This window comes from Pan paniscus, chromosome X (assembly GCF_029289425.2).
Source record: "Pan paniscus chromosome X, NHGRI_mPanPan1-v2.0_pri, whole genome shotgun sequence".
NCBI lineage: Eukaryota > Metazoa > Chordata > Mammalia > Primates > Hominidae > Pan > Pan paniscus.
The window spans coordinates 128493643-128518347 of record NC_073272.2 but is presented as its reverse complement, the minus strand read 5'-3'; the positions used below and the strand labels follow the sequence as shown (position 1 = coordinate 128518347).

At 38.5% G+C, this 24705-nt stretch overlaps 1 long non-coding RNA gene across 8 annotated transcripts in view; it reads left to right on the top strand.

Annotated features, from left to right (window-relative positions):
- The window catches only part of LOC134729764 (uncharacterized), a 289580-nt gene that overhangs the window by 54618 nt on the left and 210257 nt on the right, over nucleotides 1-24705 (top strand). The window lies entirely within an intron of this gene.

The following is a 24705-nucleotide window of genomic DNA, read 5'->3' as shown; positions in this document are numbered from 1 at the left end:
GCACCAACACGTCTGGCTGATGTTTTATTTATTTTTTATTAGAGACAGGGTTTTGCCATGTTAGCCAGGCTGGTCTCAAACTCCTGACCTTAGGTGATCTGCCCACCTCGGCCTCCCAAAGTGCTGGGATTTCAGGCTTGAGCCACTGCATCCGGTCGTGAGTGGTTTTAGAATCTAACAATTAAACAACAGGAGCGGGGAATGCAGGAGCTTTTTTGTGTTGTCTGCCCCTGCTGAGTGGGTATTTGAATGACCCAGGGAAAATGAGAAGGGCCAAGGAAGTGGGTGTGGACCAACCTGGTTATTTAATCCCTCTATTCCTCAAGAATTGCCACTCCAGCCTAGCCTAGCAATTTGGAGCAGTGGGTGAATTATTTGTAGCTAATCTGTTAAGCAGAGATCATTGTGCTGAGCTGTACTGAGGTTTTGCTCTCCTGGCTACCAGGTGGGGACCTGTGACCGCTTTGTCTTTTAGTTGCTCTGGGGACTGGAACTAAAGGCATAAAAAGCCATACGTTCACTTAGGCGGGCTTAGCTCTGTGAGTGGCTCTCTACTTGTGAAAGTATTTATGACAATTGCTCTCCTGCTACACACACACACACACACACACACACACTGCGTGGCCCAGAATACAGAACAAGTCTCAAAACCTAGGAGAAGGTAAGAGGGCAAGGTTTTCTCAACATCCCTTTCCTGCACATCCTGCACAAATTCACACCTTTTGGCTTTTTGCTCATTTCCCAGTGTCCCAACCCCACTTGCCCTCTTTAGTATTCTCCAAGGGGTTACATTTGATGATCACTAAGATCCTCGAGCCTGTGGTGTGCTGGTAAATTGGCTCTCTAGGGGGAAAAAAGCCCTGATTTGTAGCTTTGTAGTGTTTCCTGATTCCCTTCCTCCCTCTTTTTCCCCTCCCTCCCTCCATTTCTCCCCACCCCTTTCTCTTTTTCCTGCATTCCAGGCATAATTAGTCCCACCCCTCCAGTTCATTCTGCCTAGTTTTTCTTGTTTTCATCTTAGTACACATAACTTGAATTTCTCAGCTGTGTGTGGCAAAAGTATATACCACGTTATTTTAAAAAAATTTTTTCTTGATCTGTATAGCTAATTGAAATGATTTACTGGTAGCAGTTTTTTATCCAATCATTGCTTTAAACCACACTCATGACATCCACAACATAAGTAGGATGTTTTTGTCATTTTCTTGGACATCCTAGCTAGATAAATCAGGCAAGAGAAAGAAATAAAGGGCATTCAAATTGGAAAGGAAGAATTCAAATCAACTTTGTTCACAGATGACATGGTATTATATTTAGAAAACCCTAAAGATTCCATCAAAAACACTGTTAAAATTGACAAATGAATTCAGTAAAGTTGCAGAATACAAAATCAACATACAAAAATCAGTAGTATTTATATATGCCAACAGTGAACAATTTGAAAAAGAAATCAAGAAATCAATACCATTTATAATAGCTACAAAAAATATAAAGTACCTAGGAAAATTTAACAAAAGAAGTGAAAGATCCCTACAAGGTAAACTATAAAACACTGCAGAAAGAAATTGAAGAGGATACAAAAATGGAAAGATATTCCATGGTCATGGATTGGAAGAATTAATATTATGAAAATGACAATACTACCCAAAATGATCTATAGATTCAATGCCATCCCTATCAAATACCAATGACATTCTTCACAGAAATAGAAAAAGCAATTTTAAAATGTATGTGGAACCACAAAAGGTCCTGAATAGCCAAAGCAATCGTGACCAAAAATCTGGAGGTATCACACTACTTGACTTTAACAGACTTTATTTTTTACAGTAGTTTTAGGTTCACAACAAAAGTGAGAGAAAGGTACAGAGATATTCCTTATATGCTCTGCCTCCACATGTGTTGAGCCTCCCCATTATCAACATCTTCCATCAGAGTGGTACATTTGTTCAATTGATGAACCTACATGGACACATCATTATCACCAAAAACTCACAGTTTACATTACTGTATATTTTATGGGTTTCGATAGATGCTTAATGATGTGTATCCACTACTATAGTATCATAGAAAGTAGTTTTATTTCTCTTAAAAATCCTCTGTGCCCCACCTATTCATCCCTTCCCCCACTCCCTGGCAACCACTGATATTTTTACTGTCTCCATAGTTTTGCCTTTTCTTGAATGTTACACAACTGGAATCATAAAATATGTGGCCTTTTCAGATTGGCTTCTTTCACTTAGTAATGTGCATTTAAGTTTACTCCATATCTTTTAATTACTTGATAGCTCATTTCTTTTTAGCACTGAATAATATTCAATTGTTTAGATGTACCACAGTTTATTTATCCATTCACCTACTGAAGGACATCTTGATTGCTTCCAAGTTTTGGCAAGTATAAATAAAGCTGCTATAAATATTCAGGCTCAGGTGTTTGTGTGGATATAAGTTTTCAACTTCATTGGGTAAATACCAAGGAGTGCAATTGCTATATCTTATGGTAAGAGTATGCTTAGTTTTGTAAGAAACTGCCACACTGTCTTCCAAAGTGACTGTACCATTTCGCTTTTCCATCAGCAATGAATGAGAGTTCCTATTGCTCCACATCCTTGCCAGCATTTGGTGTTGTGTTTTGGATTTTGGACATTCTAACAGATGTGTAGTGGTATCTCATTTTTGTTTTAATTTGCATTTCCCTGGTGACATATGACATGGAACATTTTTTTCATATGCCTATTTGCTATCTGTATATCTTCTTTGGTGACATGTCTATTAAGGTATTAGACTATATTTTAATTGGGTTGTTTCCTTACTGTTGAATTTTAAGAGTTTTTGTACATTTTGGGTAATAGTCCTTTATCAGATATTTTCTTTGCAAAGAATTTTTTATGTCTTTTTTTAAAAAATATAAAGTAGGTTTTCAGGTTTCTTTTTTTTTCATTTTTTTGATGGAAGAAAGATCTATATTTCAATGATACGGGGCTTACATTGTACTTCACATTTTCCTTTTATCCTCTCCCTCTTCCCCCAGCTTGTTAAGCAGCACAATTCTTTTCTGAGCTAATGCATCTCTTGGCTTATTCTGACAATAGCAACAAAGAACAGATGAGTCCAGCTACTGATAGTCTATTTCCCTTCCTTTAAGGCATAAAGGAGTATGCCCTATTTTCTGCCTTTCAAGTTTTGTTGGCTGACATAGCTTCACCATACTTTGTATAATAGTTGCATAAGATGAGTTGCTGTCTGTCCAGGATTCAGCGCAGTTTGGCATTATCCATGACTTGATGCCGAAGAAGAATTCACCTATGTAATTTGTTTCTATCATCTCATTGCCCTAAAATAAATGATTTGATGATGAAATAAAATGTGTTGTAGAAGCTGAGGAAAATTTGCAAAGTGCATAAGAGAAAAAAGGTTCTCTGTGTTTTCAATAAATGACCATTCATGATAATGAGGATACAAGAGCACTTGAACATAACAGAGACCAAAATGTTTTTATATATAAAAACTAAGAAGCCCAGAATCAGTGTCATATTTTGAAAAGTATTATGTTATGGTAGATGCAAAACTACCTGGTAGTATCTATACTCCACTTAAAATTCAACTTCTGCTTGGTTCATCTGATTCTTTCAAGGTCTTAAATGTTAAATGAAAGGGTAAAATAGGAAGGTATTTAAGTAATTAGCAGGACTCCTGGGTCTTGATAACTTCAGTGCTTCTGGGAGCTGCCCGGTTGGCCACCAGTCTCTGTGGAATCCAGGGGCCTCTTCCCAATATGGATTTGACCAGCACTTCAATTAGTGAGTTTCCATTAGCATCTTAGCATTACTCTTTAATACAGATGCCTTATTTTCCAGGGTTTATGAAAGTTTAAGTGACAACCATGATTGCAGGAACAGACTGTTGAGAAGCTGTTTTTCAGTGAAAAGTTGGGTCAGGAGATTGATGGAGGCTTTGAAATTAGATCCTTGGATTGAAACATAAAGTTGGCAGCCATGAGTCCCATCAGTGGCTTCTCTATTAAAAGTCTCCTTTTAATTGTGGTAAAAATATTTTACTTGAGATCTACCCTCTTAACAAATTTTAGGTTCACAATACAGTATTGTTAAGTATAGCAATATTGTACAATTACAGTAATTAGTTAAGTAATACAATATTGTACAGCATAGCTTTAGAACTTATTCATCTTACGTAACTGAAACTTTATACCAATTGAACATCAACCTTCCATTTCCCCCTTCCCCCAGCCTCTGGCAACCACCATTTTATTCTGTTTTTCCATGAGTTTGACTATTTTGGATACCTCATGTAAGTGGAATCATGCAGTATTTGTCCTTCTATGACTGGCTTATCTCACTTAGTGTAATGTCCTTCAGGTTCATCTGTGTTGTCTCAAATGGTAGGATCTCCTTGTTTTTTAAGGTTGAATAATATTCTATTTTGTTTATATACTACATTTTACTTATCCATGTAGCCATACATGGACACTTATATTGTTTCCAGATCTTGCCTATTGTGAATAATGCTTCAATGAACATGGGAGTGCAGGCTATTTCTTTGAGATCCTGATTTTAGTTCCTTTGAATGTATACCCAGAAGTGGAATTGCTGGATGATGTGGTAGTCCAATTTTTAGTTTTTTGAGGTACTGCCATACTGTTCTCTGCAGTGGTTACATCAATTTACATTCCCACCAACAGTGTACAAGGGTTCCAATTTCTCTTCGTCATTGCTGACACTTACTTTTTGTCTTTTTCATAATAGCCATTCTAACAGTTGTGATGTAGCCTTATTGTGGTTTTGATTTGTGTTTCCTTGATGATTGGTAATGTTCAGCATCTCTTCATATACCTGTTGGTCATTTTAATGTCTTCTTTGTAGAAACCTCTATTCAATTCCTTTGCCCATTCTTTTTTTTTTTTTTTTTTTTTTTTTGACAGAGTCTTGCTCTGTCACCCAGGCTGGAGTGCAGTGGCACAATCTCAGCTCATGGCAACCTCTGCCTCCCGGATTCAAGCAATTCTCCTGCCTCAGCCTCCCGAGTAGCTGGGATTACAGGCACCTGCCACCACACCTGGCTAATTTTTGTATTTTTAGTAGAGAGGGGGTTTCTCCATGTTGGCCAGGCTGGTCTCGAACTCCTGACCTCAAATGATTCTGCCTCGGCCTCCCAGAGTGTTGGGATTACAGGCGTGAGCTTCCACGCCTGGCCCCTTTGCCCATTCTTAAGTTGGGTTATTTGGTTTCTTTTGCTATTGAATTGTAAGGGTTCTTTATATATTTTGGATATTATTTCTGTGATGTAAATACTCTCACCAAGGCCAGTTTCAAGCTACCAGCTTGAGGGCACTGAATTCTGTGTTCAGAAGAGATGTGCACGATTGGCTCTTGTAAACCAATTTGTCAGTTTGTGCTAGCTCCAGAATCCTATTGCCTTGATCTCTGACATTTTTTGTTTGTTTGTTTTTGTTCCTGATCCTTTTTCTTTCCATTTCCCATTATAACACACATACAATAATAGCTAAAATACCCAAATTAAACTACAAAGCTTCTTCTTAATAATCAAACATGGCAAAAAATGTTAAAGTGTTTCTTGCACGCTTAACATATACACTATGAAATCAAGGTTGTGTCAAGGATGTGTGCTAGTTGCTAATTTTTAGTACACTAAGTCCTCAATGTCATTGACAGGTTCTTGGAAATAGCAACTTTAAGTTAAATGACATAAAAAAACATTTTTTTCTCATCAAGGATGTTAAGTGAAGACAATGTATTGATTAGGGAAGGAACAGCAAGAAAGACTATGTTTTGTTGTTCTGTAATACTCTCTGAATTGACAAGAGCCTCTCTGAAAGTCAAGCTTCAGTTCTGATGATAGTAGGTCCCCTGAGACACCTTTTATAACAGACGGTCCTCTCTCCATCAGCTATGGCGAAGCCAACAGGGAGCAGTAGTATCAAAATGTAAACAAGTACTCCATTATACTCATTTTATTTATGTATTTACTTTTTAAAAAATGGAGTCTGTCTGTTGCCTAGGCTGTAGTGCAGTGGTGCAATCATAGTCCCACTGCAGCCTCGACCTCCTGGGCTCAAGTGACCCTCCTATCTCAGTCTTCTGAGTAGCTAGGACTACAGGTGCATGCCACCATGCCCAGCTAATTTTTGTATATATATAATATGCAATATATTATATATAATAGATACGATATTATACATCGTATATATTATACATACAATATAGGTATACGATATTATATATCAAGTATAATATATTGCATATATAATATAATGCATATATCACATATAATATATTGCACATATAATATAGTGTATATATCACATATAATATATCACACATATAATATAGTGTATATTTTACATATAATGTATTGCATATATAATATGGTATATATTTTACATATAATATATTGCATATATAACATATTATATATTGTATGTAATGTATTGTGTATGTAATATATAATATATTGTATATATAATATATAATGTGATATATTGTATAGATAATATAATGTATTATATATAATACATACAATATATTGCACATATAATACATACAATATATTGCACATATAATACATACAATATATTGTATATATAATACACACAATATATTGTATATATAATACACACAATATATTGTATATATAATACACACAATATATTGTGTATATATAATACATACAATATATTGTATATATAATACATACAATATATTGTATATATAATACATACAATATATTGCATATATAATACATACAATATATTGTATATATTATACATACAATATATTGTATGTATTATACATACAATATATTGTATATATTATACATACAATATATTGTATATATTATACATACAATATATAATATATTATATATAATACATACAATATATAACATATTGTATATATAATACACACAATATATTGTATATATAATACACACAATATATTGTATATATAATACACACAATATATTGTGTATATATAATACATACAATATATAATATATTATATATAATACATACAATATATAACATATTGTATATATAATACATATAATATATAACATATTGTATATATAATACATACAATATATAACATATTGTATATATAATACATATAATATATAACATATTGTATATATAATACATATAATATATAATATATTGTATATATATTTTTTATATATATATATATTTGAGATGGAGTTTTGCTCTTGTTGCCCAGGCTGGAGTGCAATGACGTGATTCTGGCTCACTGCACCTCTGCCTCAAAGGTTCAAGGAATTCTCCTGACTCAGCCTCCCGAGCAGCTGGGATTACAGGTGCATGCCACCATGCCTGGCTAAATTTTGTATTTTTTTTTTAGTAGAGACAAGGTTTCACCATGTTGGCCAGGCTGCTTTAGAACTCCTGACCTTAGGTGATCCTGTAGAGGCAGAGTCTCTCTAGGTTGCCCAGGCTGGTTTCAAACTCCTGGCCTCAAGCTATCCTCCCTCCTAGGCCTCCCAACGTGATGGAATTACAGGCACGAGCCACCATGCCCAGTACATTATTTACTTTTGTATTTCAGCTTTTTTTCATGTTCTCACATATGCTAAACAATGCTTCTTCCTAATTTAATACATCAATTTCTGCTGCCATTGGAAGCTTCTGAAAATTGAATGTGTTTACTCTAGCTTGGAAGACATGGATGAGTGAAAAGAGTTATGCTTTCTTGCAAATAGTCCAGGAGTGGGAAACAGAGAGACAGCTAGAGCTAAGTTTGACCCAACCTGCTTAACATGTGTGAGATTTGGTCTTAATTCCTTCAGTTTTCCTAGGTATTACACGCTCATTCCTCAGCCTCTGCCCAGCTTCCTCACACAGTCCCTCCGTTCTTGTCTTTGTTTCTCAGGCTAGATCCCAACAAATCTCACCTGGAGAAACTTGGAAAAAATCTAAGCAATAAACCAGGAGTCTAGTGACTGCTGATATATATTTATATATACTATATAGTCTCCCTCAGAACAAAGGGACAAGGAACCTGCGGGGTGTGCTGGTAAAACATGAACAACCAACTTTCCAGAACAAAAAAAAAAAAAAAAAACTTTCTAGAAAAAAATGTGTGTGCGTGCACATTTTTACATTGTATTGATATAAAGGATGAGTAGTACACAATTAAAAAATAGTATGCGTTACTCCTTATTTTAAATTCCGCAAACCAGTTTATGCTTACAGAATGCTTTTGTTAATTTTTGCAAGTTCTTTTATCCATAGTCAATCTATGGTTGTGATTGATGAATGAATGTAGTCCCTACATAAACGTGACTGATATTCTCATTTACGTTAATGAGTAATGAAAGTGAAACAACAAAGATGCATGTCAGAACTTCACTTATTCATCAGTGATGTGGGCAACTCCTTTGTTGAATCAAATAATAGGTTTTGAAGATTGGAAGAACATGTTCTTCTTTTCTTGATTAGTCAAAATGTAATGCCTATAGATATAACAGTTTTAAGTTTAATCTGCATTATTAATGCTTTCTCCATCACTTTTTAAAGTTTGGACTATCAACAAAACAATAAATTAAGCCTTGATCTTAAGCATTTCACAATTTTCATACTGTAAATAATCCCTACCATAGCTGATGTCAAGCTACAATTGCGATGTTACTGGGTAAATAGTGGGAAGAGATGCACAGAAGTATACCATTATAGGGTATTTCCACCCTAAGGATACTATAGCTATAAATAACCTCAAGGGCATAGATAGACAAAATGTAACTCAAGAGTTAGAAGGTGATGTGTTTTGACTATTACTTTTGATTTTAATATAATTTCATTGTAGGTAGACACAATTGAATTTTTAATAATGGCTGTGTTTAAAAACCAGCTTACAGAATTTTTGAAGATATAACAACTGGCTCTTGTGAGCTAGGATATATCAACTCCCAGCACACTGGCAAGCAACCAAACTTATGAAGGACCTATTACGGGCTAGACATTGCATGTGTAACCTGTAAGATTCCTTAGCTCTCAACAGTCTTAATAATAATAGTATATAATCCAGTATCATTGGCTCTTGCTCCATCTGCTTCTTGTAGGATCCCAGTGCCCTGTTGTGTCTCTCAAACTCTTGGCAGTCTGTAGTGGGTATCCCCTATGTGATCATGAACATGTTTGCTTGCCATGTGCTGTTGCTGCTTTGTTGGACATTAACCACACATTCATCTGGAACTACTGTCTCCCATTGAGGCACTGTTGTTTCTTGGGTGCCGCTGCTGCTCTGCTGGAATCTGATTTCTCCTTCTCACCCTGTTGCCTTTCTGCTGAGTGCTGACAACAAAGCACAGGTGTGTTCATGGCCCCAGAACACCTGGAAAATTTTTCTCAAAGTAGGAACAGCATACGTCTTTTTCATTTGAATTACATTTTATTGGAAAGTGTCCGAAAGCAGGACTGCTGATAACCTTACAATGTTTTTGAATAATCCTTTTACTTTAGAGTAGTTATCTTTTTAGATTTACAGAAAAGTTAAGATTTACTTCAGGGAATTGCCACATACCTCATACTCAGTATCCCCTATTGTTAATACATAATTATGGTACATTTGTCACAATTAATGAATCAATATTAATGCATTATTATTAACTTAAGTTGATGCATTATTCATATTTCCTGTTTTTCCTAATGTCTTTTTTCTGTCCAAGGATCCCATCCGGGATACCATGTTACACTTAATTATCATGTCTCTTTGGGTTCCTCTTGGCTGTGACAGTTTCTAAGACTTTACTTGCTTTTGATGACCTTAACAATTTTGAGGACTACTGGTTAGTTATTTTGTAGAATTTCTCTCAATTGAGATTTGTCTAATGTTTGTCTCATGGTTAGACTTGGGTTTGGGGAAGGAAAACCACAGAGGCAAGGTGCCATTCTTATCATTCATATCAAGGGTACAAACTATCAATATGACTTATCAAAGTTGACATTGACCTTGATCACCTGACTGAAGTTTTCAAGTTTCTTCAGTGTAATAACTGAAACCTGATTTCTCTGGTGTAAAGTCACTCTTTTAAAAATATCTTTCTATACTGTGGTCTTTGGAAGGAAGTCACTATGTACAACTCATTGGGTTGATTGGGTAGTATCTTGAGGGTAGAGTATCTCTATAAATTTTTTGGAATCTTCTGCATGGGAGATTTGTCTGTTTCCTCCCATTTATTTATTCAATAATTTATATCACTATAGATTCATGGATATTGACTTTGAACTTCAAGTTATACTCTAATGTAGTCGATCCTTATTATTCATGGATTTCATATTTGTGAATTTGCCTACTTACTAAAATTTATTTGTAAACTGCAAATCAATACTTATGGTGCCTTCATGTTCATTTGCAGACATGTGCAGAGTGGCAAAAACTTTGAGTAGTCTGATATACACCTTCTCAGCTGAGGTGGAACAAGGTGATGTTCTACCTTCTTGTTTGCGGCTCTCATCCTATAAACAAGTATTCTTTTTTTGGTGTATTGATTTTCATGTTTTTCCAATTTTTGTACTTTTTGTTGGTAAATCTACGTTAAGGTAAACATGAATTTAAACTGATGTTTCCAACTCTATTCTAGCCTCTCCACTTGCTCATCTGTGACCATCCATTTCAACAGCAAGAAACTTGGCTCTTACCATCTGCTATTCATTTACTTAATTGTTCAATTCTAGTATACTGTACATGTACAGCAGTATCAGAATTGTTAACCCATACCCCATGGGAAACAACTAATAGAGTATGGTGCTCCTGTGCAGTTCCTTTTGCCTTAACTCTTACAGTCCCCACTCACCTCCAAAGTTACTTATCTCAGCACCCTTTTCCCCTTCACAGCTTTCACTAATACTCTTGAACATCCTTGACTGTTCCATCACTCCCTATTCTGTCATAGGCCGTGTGGGATTGGGCTAGGAAATAGAGCCAAATGGCAGATACTTCACAGTGCTTAGGATCCCTGATGACTTAAGCTGTTTCAACACTCCCATTCCATCCCTTATCAAGGTCAATATACCTTATTCCTTCCCTTACCATGATTCTCCTCCAGAAGCCTTCCCAGACCACATCAAAATAGGCCCTTTAGGAATTTTTAAAGTTCGTACCAGATTTACCCAAATGTGTCTGAGTCCTAATTAGAAATGCTGTGGCCCCTGCTGTATACATTCCATCTCATTTAATTTTATTTAATTCTCTTAGAAATAATTCCTGAAATGTATAAAGTGCTTACTATTGTCAGGTATGTTTCCTAAGTATAAGTGTTAACTTGACTAGGTCTCAAAATCTAATGAGGTAGGGTCTATTGGTATTCTGCTTTTTTTTTTTTTTAATTTTTAATTTTTGAAATGGAGTCTCACTCAGTCGCCCAGGCTGGAGTACAGTGGCACAATCTCAGCTCACTGCAACCTTCACCTCCTGGGCTCAAGCAATTCTCCTGCCTCAGCCTTCCGATTAGCTAGGATTATAGGCACGTGCCACCATGCCCGGCTAATTTGTATATTTTTTAGTAGAGACAGGATTTCCCCTTGTTGGCCAGGCTGGTCTCGAACTCCTGACCTCAAGTGATCCGCCCACCTCAGCCTCCCAAAGTGCTGGGATTACAAGCGTGAACCACTGCGCCCAGCCTATTCTGCCATTTTACAAATGGAAAATAGAGACTCAGAGAGGTTCTTCTCCCATCCTTATCCATTTTTGACATGCAAACATATTTCAATTCAATAAACCTGTACTGGGGCCAGGTGCAGTGGTTCATGCCTGCACTGCTAGCACTTTGGGAGACCAAGGTAAGAGGACTGCTTGAGACCAGGAGTTCCAGACCAGCCTAGGCAATATAGCAAGACCTCGTCTCTAAAAAACAAACAAAAAGAAAACAATAACAACAAAAACCCATATTGAACACTTACTTTCTGCAGGCATTGTGTTAGACACGAGTGAAAAAAGGGAAATGAATAAGAAATGGTTTCACAACTCAAAGAGCTTTCAATATGTATCAAAATATAATTTCAAATAATATGGAAAGGGAATAAATTGCTTTGTACCTGCCTGGTGTATTGGTCCATTTTGCATTTCTATAAAGGAATAGTTGAGGCTGGGTAATTTATAAAGAAAAGAGGTTTATTTGGCTCATAGTTCTACAGGCTGTACAAGCATGGCACCAACATCTGCTTGGCTTCTCGTGAGGCCTCAGGAAGCTTTTACTCATTACAGAAGGGAAGGGGAGCCATCGTGTCACGTGGTAAGAGAGGGAGCAAGGGAGACGCCAGGCTCTTTTAAACAATCAGCTCTCCCATGAACTCATCACCATGGAGAGGGCACTAAGTTCTTCATGAGAGATCCTCTCCCATGACCCAAACACCTGCCCCACTACCAACACTGGAGATCACATTTGAAAATGAGACCTGGAGGGGACAAATATCCAAACTATAACACCTGGTTCCTGCTTAACACTCACTGAGGAATACCCTGAGCTTCACCTTATTTCCTTTTGGTTCCCAGGCCTCCCAGCATCTTTCAGGTTGGCATTTCCTGGCTTCCTCATCATCCGCTCTTTGTCTCCCCAGTCTAATTAGTAGATTGGTGGGAGGTAGCATGAGAAAGGCAAGGCTTTTCCCCGTGTACCCATTGTTTGCAGCAATCCAGCCATTTGGGCTTTAATTGGCTTCATAGGGCCCCTCAGTGCTTTGTCCTTTGTGCATCAGGAAGTTAATTAATAAACCAAATGGAGTCTTTCAAAAGTGCAGTGTTAGCTTTTCTTTTTCTTAGAGTAAAACTTGGACCAAACTGAAGTACTCCAGTCACTGTGAGAACCAGCCAAAGATAAACCTGTGAAGCTGGAGAAATTTGTGTTAAGTGCTCCAAATTTAGGAGTCTTCATTCATAGTATGTCTTTTCACAGACCTCTAGGGCCCCTCTGTATGGCTCCTCCCTTGAACTTGCCCTTTCCATGCTTCTGTCTGTGTTTTGCCCTTTTCTTAGTGATTCCTTCCATCAGAATACTGTATATGTTTTGTGTCCTATTTCTAGGAGGCCCTGTTTAGTTAATATGAGAAAACAATTTAAAATAATATTACCAGCCAACACTTACAATGTAAGCCAACACTTATAGTCATTCTGTTAAATAATTTATACATATGTATTAAATCCTCTCAATAACCTATGAGGTTGATAGTTCTTCTTACACCCATTATACAGATGAATAAGCCAAGGCCCAGAGTGGTTAAGTGACCTTCTAAGCTCACACAGCTAGCAAGCAGTGGAACTGGGATTTGAATCCAGGTTGTCTGGCAGTAAAATCCATGGTCTACAAACCACCAAATTGTAAGACAATGGTGTTTTGTTTGTAATGACTGGTAATGGCCTAGTTGTTGAGGCACATTTGCACAATTTCCTAATCTTTTCCCAAAGTACCAACTTTGTAATTTAACTTGTCAAGTGTTTATTGAGCACCTACAATAAACTAGATAATTTTCATCTTAAAAATAGCATTAATGTCTTAATTCCTGGGAGTGATTAATGTAGGCATCATGAAAGGATTAGAGAACAATTAAATGTTAAATTGCATAGTATTGATTGTAAGTACACTGGTATCTGGGGAGGTGGAATTGTGCTAGGATTGGATAGGTAGAGATGAAGGAGGGAGAAGACATTTCCAGTAGTGAGAAATAACACTGAAAGGGATGGAATTGAGAAGATGAAGAGGGAGTAATGTGGAGATGTGCCTGACAGTAATTTTCAAGTCTCTGCGTAATTAAGATTAGAACCTCACTCCGCCACTAGGAGTTGCACCTTCTGACAAGGTAGACAGATTGGGTTCTTAGAGGCCATTTTAACTTTCAGCCTTAACAGGAGTTTCTGTGTCCTAGACTTAAGAGACTGGAGAGAAAACCTTGAGCTGTCCTTTGAGATCATAGGTCAAAGTCACTACTGCACCACAATTTATTGCTCTGTTTACCCAAGAGGGTTAGTAATCCAGCCTGTGGTCACTCAGTAGCCTTGTTCTTTCCTTTAATGGAAGAACCCAGTGAAGACTCCAAAAAATCTTACCTCTGCATCTGTGTGAGGCTGCTTTTCCAATTCTTGCCACCTGGTCCCAGTAGGATGGAAGTTTTGGCCCTTGAATCTTTTGGTACTGTCTTTTTCATGTGTGCCCCCTTTCTTAAGCTTCTGAAATTGTTCTGTACAGAGAGTTACTTTGATTAAAGTGACCAAACTGGGACAGAAAGCTGCCCTGTACTTTTTATTTCTCATTTTTATTATACATAGCCATATTACAGTACCTTCTGCAGCGATAACAATGTATGCATTGCCCCAAATTGGCTCCCACCCAGTAAAAGTCAACACTTAAACGTTCTTCCCTTTAGTGTGTGTATCTCTGTTCTCAAAAAGAATTTAAAGTTCTAAGAATCAGCAATTACCCCAACCCCCAGAAAAGCCCCAAACCCAAAAGTGATCTCTCTTCCCTTGTTTGCACAGAAATAGGCTTTAGTTAGCAGGCAGTAGGTGGCATAAGTTTTTATACAGGGGAACAGCATGATAAAAGTGGTATTACAGTAGGATTGATCTGGCAATACTGTACCTAGTATTTCTCACACTGTGCTACAATTGCCTGTTTATTTGCCTTTGCCTTTTTCCCTCAAAGAATGTAAATTCCTTGTAGGACAATCACTTACTTATCTCTACCTCCAGTGCCTACTACAGAGCTAGTTGAGTGAGGAAAGGCTACAGGCAGAAAGATCAATTAAGGATGTAGGAGTAGGGGTGGGAGGAGGCTGAGGTAATCCAGTTATGTGTGGTGATGAAAGCTGGGATGAGAACAAGATCTGAGGGATATTTTGTAGGGACACATGCCAGGATAACATGGATGAAAGGGTGAAGAATATAAGAGTACATCAGGATTTTGAACTTGGAAAATCAGAAAATAGGCAGTATTGTTAGGTTTTAGGGAGAAATAAGTAATACCTCTTTGTTCCTCTCCTGAGTTCTGAACCAAGTGAGAATTGAGACAGTAAGTAAATGAAGTTCAAGATGTGATTATTAGTGTCCTGTGAATTATGCAGATTTCCCCATATAGTAATTGGCACACCAGGACAACTGTAGCCTCCCCCTCCAGGAGCACAGGTCATCCTGTAAGATTCCCATATGGCTGAGAGCAACCTAAAACACTCTTTCAGGGCAGGCAGAGGTGAAAGAGAAAGCTGCAGAAGAGGGATCAGCCAACCTTTAGTGCAAAAAGCCAGATAGTAAATATTTTAGGTTTTGCAGGCTAAATGGTTGATCTCTGTCACAACTACTTGCCCCCGATGCTGTGGTGTGAAAGCAACCACAGACAGTTGGTAATGGAACAAGCGTGGCTGTGTTCTAGTAAAACTTTATTTACAAAAACAGGTGATGAGCTAGATTTGGTTCACAGGCTGAAGTCTTCTGACCTCTCAACAGATGGAATGGAGTTGTATAGTTTCTTCATCAGCCTCACTAGTAAGCTAAGTCACACCTTGAGGAAAAGGGAATGAGGGGCCCCAGAAAAGCCAGGAGTGTTATGCTAGTGGTGGCTCAATCAGGAAAACAGGAGGCCTGGGGAATGCAATTTCCTTCTAACAGATACCACTGACAGAGATAAAGTAATTTGGAAGAGAAGGTTGGCGGAGAGATGCTAATCTTGGAAGGTGTGGAGTTTGAGGAGACAGCAGGACATCCAAGTGGAGGTTACCTATAGCCACAGTGATGTGGGGATCTGGGTTGTTCTGGCTCAGGAGACCCAATTGTGCACATGTCTTTTCAACTCTGTGTTCGGTGGCCTCATATTAGTAGCTTGAAATTGGCCACGGTTGGAATATTGATAGCATGGAAATTGGCAAAAGCTAGAAATCAGAGTCTGCCTTGCACCCACTGCCATGAGCCAATTATTAAACACTTAACAGCACATTATTGCATGTAGAAGGTGTGAATGCAGATCCGAAACACAGTGCAGGTAGGACCCAATAGGAGAGTCATCTGCATGATGGAGAGAGCTAAACCTTTGGGAGTGGCTAAGCTTACTGAGCACAAGGCAGAAAATAGCAAAGTAAACAAAACCAAATACTTGAGGAATATTCACAGTTTGGGATCAGTAGAGTAAGTGGATGGCAAAGGCTGGGAAGAGAGATGGGAGAGGTAGAAGAACAAGGAAGAAGCAGTGCTAGAGTAACTGGCCATCACTCACTACCTATGATAGTAGGGCTCTTGGAGAACATATCAAAAAAAGACCATTTATCTTTGTTAATTATAAAACAAGAAGCCCTCATCCTCCTGAATAGGTAATTTGAATGGAAGGTGGAAAAAGAGACTCCCAGGATTCTGTGGACCTTCCAAACAGATCCAAAATTTGTCCCTCTGAGGCTTCCCTGGTACTACATGCTCAAGATCAATTTGGCATAGAATTGATCCAAATTCTATCAATTTGGATAGAATTTGGCAGCTGATATAAAGCCACCCAACACTAACAATTTAAAGCCCCCAAATTTTACATTATTTCTCTTTAACTCATAAGAAATCTAGCTGCTATTGTGGTTTAAAGCCTTAGGCTATATTCCTAGCTGAGAATTATAACAAGGGGAATTCCCCCTAAACAAGTAAACAAGAAGAATCTGTTGCCTAATCTCACATACTAGAGATCAGCTAATGCTTATACTAGCTTCAGTGGTCTTCTGGTTTCCAGGTAAGCCATACCTAACTCTAGTAAGGACTTTGCCCTCTTCCCATGGGATTCTTGAACTCATAAAAATTCTACTTCTTTTGTAGTCTAAAGACCCCAGAGTGCTTCTCCTGACTCTGGAGCTCACTTTTATCTCTGTCCAAGGCTAAATCCCTGTAAGGCCCCAGACACCCCAAATAAAAGTATTTACTTGCATATCATGGACCCATACCCAAACCTGAGAAACCAGATGAAGCCATATTTAAAGCTCCAAACCCCAGTGCTAGTGAGGCTCACCACGAAATTTGGTCTCTTAACATAATGCTTTGGTCCACAAATAACACTCTTTGTGTTTATTTACTAAGTTTTCTGGGCCATGTTGAAGATTTTTGAGGCTAGTTTGTCTACCTGTCTACCCTGCTTGGCTCTAACCAATTGAGAACAAACACAAGGAATTAGATGTAGATCAATGTCTCCTCTTTAGTATTTTTATTAGTAACAATAACTAAAATTTATTAATGGTTTTCTAGATATTTATTTGTATCATATTACCTAATCTTTATACCTATGAGGTAAATATGATTAATATTTTCAATATAGAGAGGAAGAAATTTAGGGACAGAAATCTTGAACAACTTATCCACAGTCACACAGTAGGTGGCAAAGCCAGGATGAAAACCCTAGTGGTCTAAGTCCACACATTCTACCATCTCTCTGCTTATATCTAAAAGACAAGATTCTCTGTTAAAGATCGACCCAAGGTTAAGGTTTAGGCATGAGACTTCTGACTACCCCAAATTAAAATTAGCTGTAGTCTTAGAAGCTGGAGAATGGAAGACCTCTTTTGCAATTGAGAGTCCTCACTCAGATGGTCTTACAAAATGGAGATCAGGAGCTGAAAAATGCTAGAAAGAAAAGAGACAGACCCGCATTTATTCTTTCAATGAAATGACACTACCTTCTGGTTAAGTTTGCCCATCCTGTGGTGGAGAGCAGCAAATGTAGAATTCCAGCTCAGTTCCATCCTAGGCATTGGAGCCATTGTCCCTCTCCTCCATGGACATAAGGAAGCAGGGAATGAGTATTCCTTGGAGCCATCAACATGGTGTTCAATCTTTTGCAAACCTGTGATGATAATATATGAAAAGTGGCTGGTATATAGTAGGTATTTGATGCAGGTTACATCCTGTTGACCCCAGTCTATTTAAATCGATCCAGTCTGCTTATACGCATGCACAAGACAAGACATTTCTTCCCTGGCTTTCAGCATTTGTCTATCCCGACAGTCTATTAAAAGTTTTGACTTACAGTTCCTTAATCTCACCTATTGTGGTTTCTTGTTCTATCTCTCATTGAAGGAGATCAGATAATAAACAAAAAAAAGTGCTATAATGTCAGGTAAGTGACATTAAGAAAATAAAACATGGCAATGGGACAGAGAGTGGCTGATGGAATGGGCAACATTAGTAGAAAGGTCATCAAAGAAGGTCTCTCTGAGGAGGTGACATTTGAGCTGAAACCTGAGTGATGGGAAAGACTCATTCAGGCAAGCATATGGGAGAAGAGAACCCCAGACGGAAGTAAGGTACAAAGGTTCTAAGCCTGGAATGAGTGGACAGGTCTATGGAACAGAAAGAAAGCCATTGTGAATGGAGCAGGCATGAGTACATGATTTGAAGATGGAGAAGCAAGCAGAGTTCAGATCACTCAGGGTCTCATGGACCATGATAGGAAGCTTAAATTTGATTCCAAGGAAAGTGGGAAGTCCCTGTTGGGTTTATCACTCTGGTTTCTGAAATTTGCCTCAGAGCCTTCTTGTTTCCTGGCATTCTGCTTCTTCCTGTAGCAAACCCTGCCTGGGTTTCACTGGCCCAGAGAAGTGATTAGCTCCCCAGTGACCTAGAACCATCCTTTCTGTGTGATCACTGCCACTCCCCAATTTCACCTCTCCCTCTCCTGGCTCTGAGGGAGAATTCCTTGTTGCTCTCAACAGAGGGACATGTACAGAATTTGTGGATCTGGTAAGAAAACGGATCCCCCTTAAATGAAAGGCCACATGAATCTTCCCAGTGTAGGTAAGTGTAATTCTTGCAGCAGCACCCCTCAGACAGATGCATGAAGGTGTAAGCTGCCAAGGTTGGGAAAAGTCCCCAGGAAGGCCTCCATCTCAGAGGTAATTCATGGGAGATATCTGAAATATCACTGATTTCCACATATGCTTCATGAGATATCAGGATGATGGAAGCTGTTGTTGTCTAATAAGAAATTTTGAAAAAGGCAAGCTAGATACAAATCAGAGATTTCTCAACATCTTCCACTGGGTCCAAAGGACAAAGACTATGTGTGGTGACTCTGAGTCCTTAGAAAGGTGATCTCTATAGTGCAGTATGGAATTTTTGAGGATCTAGTGGAGTGGGATAAAATTCCACATAGAACTCTCCAGTTCCCTCTTCTCAGATTTTATGTGCACAAAACTGCCTTCTTATTGCCAAAAACAACCACTTCCATTTGTACTATACTCTCCAGCTCATGAAAGTGATTTCAAATATACAGAACAATGCTAAGTGATCAATATTCTCTTTTATACAGGTAAGAAAACCAAGGTCCAAAGAATTAAGTTACATGAATCCTTGAACCTAGGTTTATATGGATGCAGTTCATCTTCATTTTCACTTCTATAGAGTTGCTTTATGTGTTCAGTTTCTTTCCTGAAGAACTAAATAGTGGGCCCAAGTATTCTGGTTGTTGGATAGATTCATCCCACCATCATGTATGAATAACTTGGAGGTCCAGGTTATGTCTGTTTATTGTGAGTTTTGCTATTGTATCAGTGCCCGGAGGCTGGGAAAATGGACAGAAGCAAGATCTTGTAAGGTAGAATGCCAGAACTTGGATTGTGGTGACTCTACCTAAATGCAGACACCCTCAAAAGCCCTGGCTGGAAAATCATCTGCTGACCTTTTCCAAGCTGTCTTAATTGCAAGATCACTCAACTGTTTCCACTTTGTTTTGAAGCTGCTTAAAAAAGAGCAAACAACTCTAATCTCTCTTAGCCAGTTTTCCAGCTGGAGACACAGAATAGCATGGGGAGCTGATTAAAATGAGGTGGTACTTTAAAAACCAGGAGCCAATTGACCTTAACTGTGTTTCTTTCTGCTTTTATATGTTGTTGTTGAAACTGCAGGTAAGTGATTTGCTGGCCCTGGCTCTAGAGAGGTTTTATATATTGTTCGTGTGGTCATAATTATCACCCATTTTCCTTTCATATTTCTTAGATAGGGAAATAATTACTGCTTTGGGCTCCTGCTTTTGGGGTATTATGATGTGAGTCACTAAAAAGCCTAGCCTGTCTGTCCTTTTTTCTTCCTTCCTTCCTTTCTCCTTTTAATGTCTCTTTGTTTAGAAGAAAGAAATCAATTTTTGAATGGATTTCAAATTGCATTTGAATTTGGAAAATTAAAACAGATGAACAGCAAAATACCATTATTTTTAGAGCTCATAAGACAAAGCCTGGCTGGCTTGGGGTTTTGACTGTTGGTTCTTATAACAAATGGCTCCTTTAAGATGGCACCAAAGTCAATACTAATGGTTATTATGATTAAGTACAGCTCCCTTGGTGTCCGTTTCCTGCTCTTTGGCTTTCCTCCCCTCTCTCCAATGCACATACATGGGTTTTGTAAAGTTAAGTGTCTCTGATATACACACAGGCCAAGTAGAGAAAGTTTGTAGCTGACCCCTCCACCTCCCTTTCTATGTCTTCCCTCTGTCTAACAACTTGACTTCCCCTAGGCCTCACCAGGGCGCCCCCCCACCCACACCATGTAGTTGCCCCTCTTCTGGCCTGAATTTACTCTCTAGAAGTCTTGCAAGCTTAAGGCATCTCAAGATTGTCTTCCCATCACCCCTTTCCTCAAATTGCCTAGCCCGGGCCCTGCTGTCAGCTAAGTCAATGCTAAGACAGCTGATATGGTTTGGCTCTGTGCCCCCACCCGAATCTCATCTTGAATTATAATCCCCACGTGTTGAGGGAGGGACCTGTAATCCCCACAAGTCAAGGGAGGGAAGTGATTGGATTATGGGGGTGGTTTCCCCCATGCTGTTCTTGTGACAGTGAGTGAATTCTCACGAGATCTGATGGTTTTAAAAGCGGTAGTTTTTTCCTGCACTCTCATATCTCTCTCCTGCCACTTTGTGAAGAAGGTGCCTGCTTCTGCTTTGCCTTCTGCCATGATTGTAAGTTTCCCGAGCTCTCCCCAGCCATGCAGAACTGGGAGTCAATTAAACCTCTTTCCTTTATAAATTACCCAGTCTTGGATATCTCTTTATAGCAGTGTGAGACTGGACTAATACAACAGGTGAATGATAAGGTCAAATGCCCATATTAAAGGTACACAATAGTTTTCAATGTAGTATGTGTCTTCCATAGCATTAATCCAAAGGTGTGACTGATGGTACAGTTTTCAGGTGCTTCTAGGGCATCCTAGAGACAAAGCAGGGGTACTATTTCAGGCATCTTTCATAATACCAAAATAATTCATGTCTGTTCAGGACTCTACCAAATACTTTTTCATTAATTATTTTATTTTTCCCCCCCAAGAAGCACTGTGAGGTGGGTGATATTAATTCAGATAAGAATGAGAAAAATGAGGACCAGAGAGGTTAAGTGATTTGTCTGACATCACACAGCTAGGAAATGACCACACTGCAACTGGAACCCAGCTCAGCTGACTTGAAATTCTCTGTGTTTTCTGCTCTGTCACATGGTCTTATAATACTTTATTCCAAGAATTTTTGGAGTACTAACTGTGCCAAGTCCTGTGCGGGATATAGTAGGTGAGTGAAACAGGCATGGACGGCCTTGTCTTCACTGCAGTTTATTGAACTCTAAGTACGGTGATACAGACAAAATGAGTTAATAAATATATCTTTAAAATTACAAATTATGGGAAATGCTGTGAAAGCAAGTGGAAATGAGGAATATTGGTAAGGGAGCTTTTCTTTTATTATTATTATACTTTAAGTTTTAGGGTACATGTGCACAATGTGCAGGTTAGTTACATATGTATACATGTGCCATGCTGGTGTGCTGCACCCACTAACTCGTCAACTAGCATTAGGTATATCTCCCAGTGCTATCCCTCCCCCTCCCCCCACCCCGCAACAGTCCCCAGAGTGTGATGTTCCCCTTCCTGTGTCCATGTGTTCTCACTGTTCAATTCTCACCTATGAGTGAGAATATGCGGTGTTTGGTTTTTTGTTCTTGCGATAGTTTGCTGAGAATGATGATTTCCAACTTCATCCATGTCCCTACAAAGGACATGAACTCATCATTTTTTATGGCTGCATAGTATTCCATGGTGTATATGTGCCACATTTTCTTAACCCAGTCTATCATTGTTGGACATTTGGGTTGGTTCCAAGTCTTTGCTATTGTGAATAGTGCCGCAATAAACATACGTGTGCATGTGTCTTTATAGCAGCATGATTTATAGTCCTTTGGGTATATACCCAGTAATGGGATGGCTGGGTCAAATGGTATTTCTAGTTCTAGATCCCTGAGGAATCGCCACACTGACTTCCACAATGGTTGAACTAGTTTACAGTCCCACCAACAGTGTAAAAGTGTTCCTATTTCTCCACATCCTCTCCAGCACCTGTTGTTTCCTGAATTTTTAATGATTGCCATTCTAACTGGTGTGAGATGATGTCTCACTGTGGTTTTGATTTGCATTTCTCTGATGGCCAGTGATGGTGAGCATTTTTTCATGTGTCTTTTGGCTGCATAAATGTCTTCTTTTGAGAAGTGTCTGTTCATGTCCTTCGCCCACTTTTTGATGGGGTTGTTTGTTTTTTTCTTGTAAATTTGTTTGAGTTCATTGTAGATTCTGGATATTAGCCCTTTGTCAGAAGAGTAGGTTGCAAAAATTTTCTCCCGTTTTGTAGGTTGCCTGTTCACTCTGATGGTAGTTTCTTTTGCTGTGCAGAAGCTCTTTAGTTGAATTAGATCCCATTTGTCAATTTTGGCTTTTGTTGCCATTGCTTTTGGTGTTTTAGACATGAAGTCCTTGCCCGTGCCTATGTCCTGAATGGTAATGCCTAGGTTTTCTTCTAGGGTTTTTATGGTTTTAGGTCTAACGTTTAAGTGTTTAATCCATCTTGAATTGATTTTTGTATAAGGTGTAAGGAAGGGATCCAGTTTCAGCTTTCTACATATGGCTAGCCAGTTTTCCCAGCACCATTTATTAAATAGGGAATCCTTTCCCCATTGCTTGTTTTTCTCAGGTTTGTCAAAGATGAGATAGTTGCAGACATGCGGCGTTATTTCTGAGGGCTCTGTTCTGTTCCATTGATCTATATCTCTGTTTTGGTACCAGTACCATGCTGTTTTGGTTACTGTAGCCTTGTAGTATAGTTTGAAGTCAGGTAGCGTGATGCCTCCAGCTTTCTTCTTTTGGCTTAGGATTGACTTGGCGATGCAGGCTCTTTTTTGGTTCCTTATGAACTTTAAAGTAGTTTTTTCCAATTCTGTGAAGAAAGTCCTTGGTAGCTTGATGGGGATGGCATTGAATCTATAAATTACCTTGGGCAGTATGGCCATTTTCACGATATTGATTCTTCCTACCCATGAGCATGGAATGTTCTTCCATTTCTTTGTATCCTCTTTTATTTCCTTGAGCAGTGGTTTGTAGTTCTCCTTGAAGAGGTCCTTCACGTCCCTTGTAAGGTGGATTCCTAGGTATTTTATTCTCTTTGAAGCAGTTGTGAATGGGAGTTCACTCATGATTTGGCTCTCTGTTTGTCTGTTATTGGTGTATAAGAATGCTTGTGATTTTTGTACATTGATTTTGTACCCTGAGACTTTACTGAAGTTGCTTATCAACTTAAGGAGATTTTGGGCTGAGACAATGGGGTTTTCTAGATATACAATCATGTCATCTGCAAACAGGGAGAATTTGACTTCCTGTTTTCCTAACTGAATACCCTTTATTTCCTTCTCCTGCCTAATTGCCCTGGCCAGAACTTCCAACACTATGTCGAATAGGAGTGGTGAGAGAGGGCATCCCTGTCTTGTGCCACTTTTCAAAGGGAATGCTTCCAGTTTTTGCCCATTCAGTATGATATTGGCTGTGGGTTTGTCATAGATAGCTCTTATTATTTTGAGATACGTCCCATCAATACCTAATTTATTGAGAGTTTTTAGCATGAAGGGTTGTTGAATTTTGTGAAAGGCCTTTTCTGCATCTATTGAGATAATCATGTGGTTTTTGTCTTTGGTTCTGTTTATATGCTGGATTACATTTATTGATTTGCGTATATTGAGCCAGCCTTGCATCCCAGGGATGAAGCCCACTTGATCATGGTGGATAAGCTTTTTGATGTGCTGCTGGATTCGGTTTGCCAGTATTTTATTGAGGATTTTTGCATCAATGTTCATCACAGATATTGGTCTAAAATTCTCTTTTTTGGTTGTGTCTCTGTCAGGCTTTGTTATCAGGATGATGCTGGCCTCATAAAATGAGTTAGGGAGGATTCCCTCTTTTTCTATTGATTGGAATAGTTTCAGAAGGAATGGTACCAGTTCCTCCTTGTGCCTCTGGTAGAATTCGGCTGTGAATCCATCTGGTCCTGGACTCTTTTTGGTTGGTAAGCTATTGATTATTGCCACAATTTCAGCTCCTGTTATTGGTCAATTCAGAGATTCAACTTCTTCTTGGTTTAGTCTTGGGAGAGTGTATGTGTCCAGGAATTTATCCATTTCTTCTAGATTTTCTAGTTTATTTGTGTAGAGGTGTTTGTAGTATTCTCTGATGGTAGTTTGTATTTCTGTGGGATCGGTGGTGATATCCCCTGTATCATTTTTTATTGCATGTATTTGATTCTTCTCTCTTTTTTTCTTTATCATTCTTGCTAGTGGTCTATCAATTTTGTTGATCCTTTCAAAAAACCAGCTCCTGGATTCATTAATTTTTTGAAGGGTTTTTTGTGTCTCTG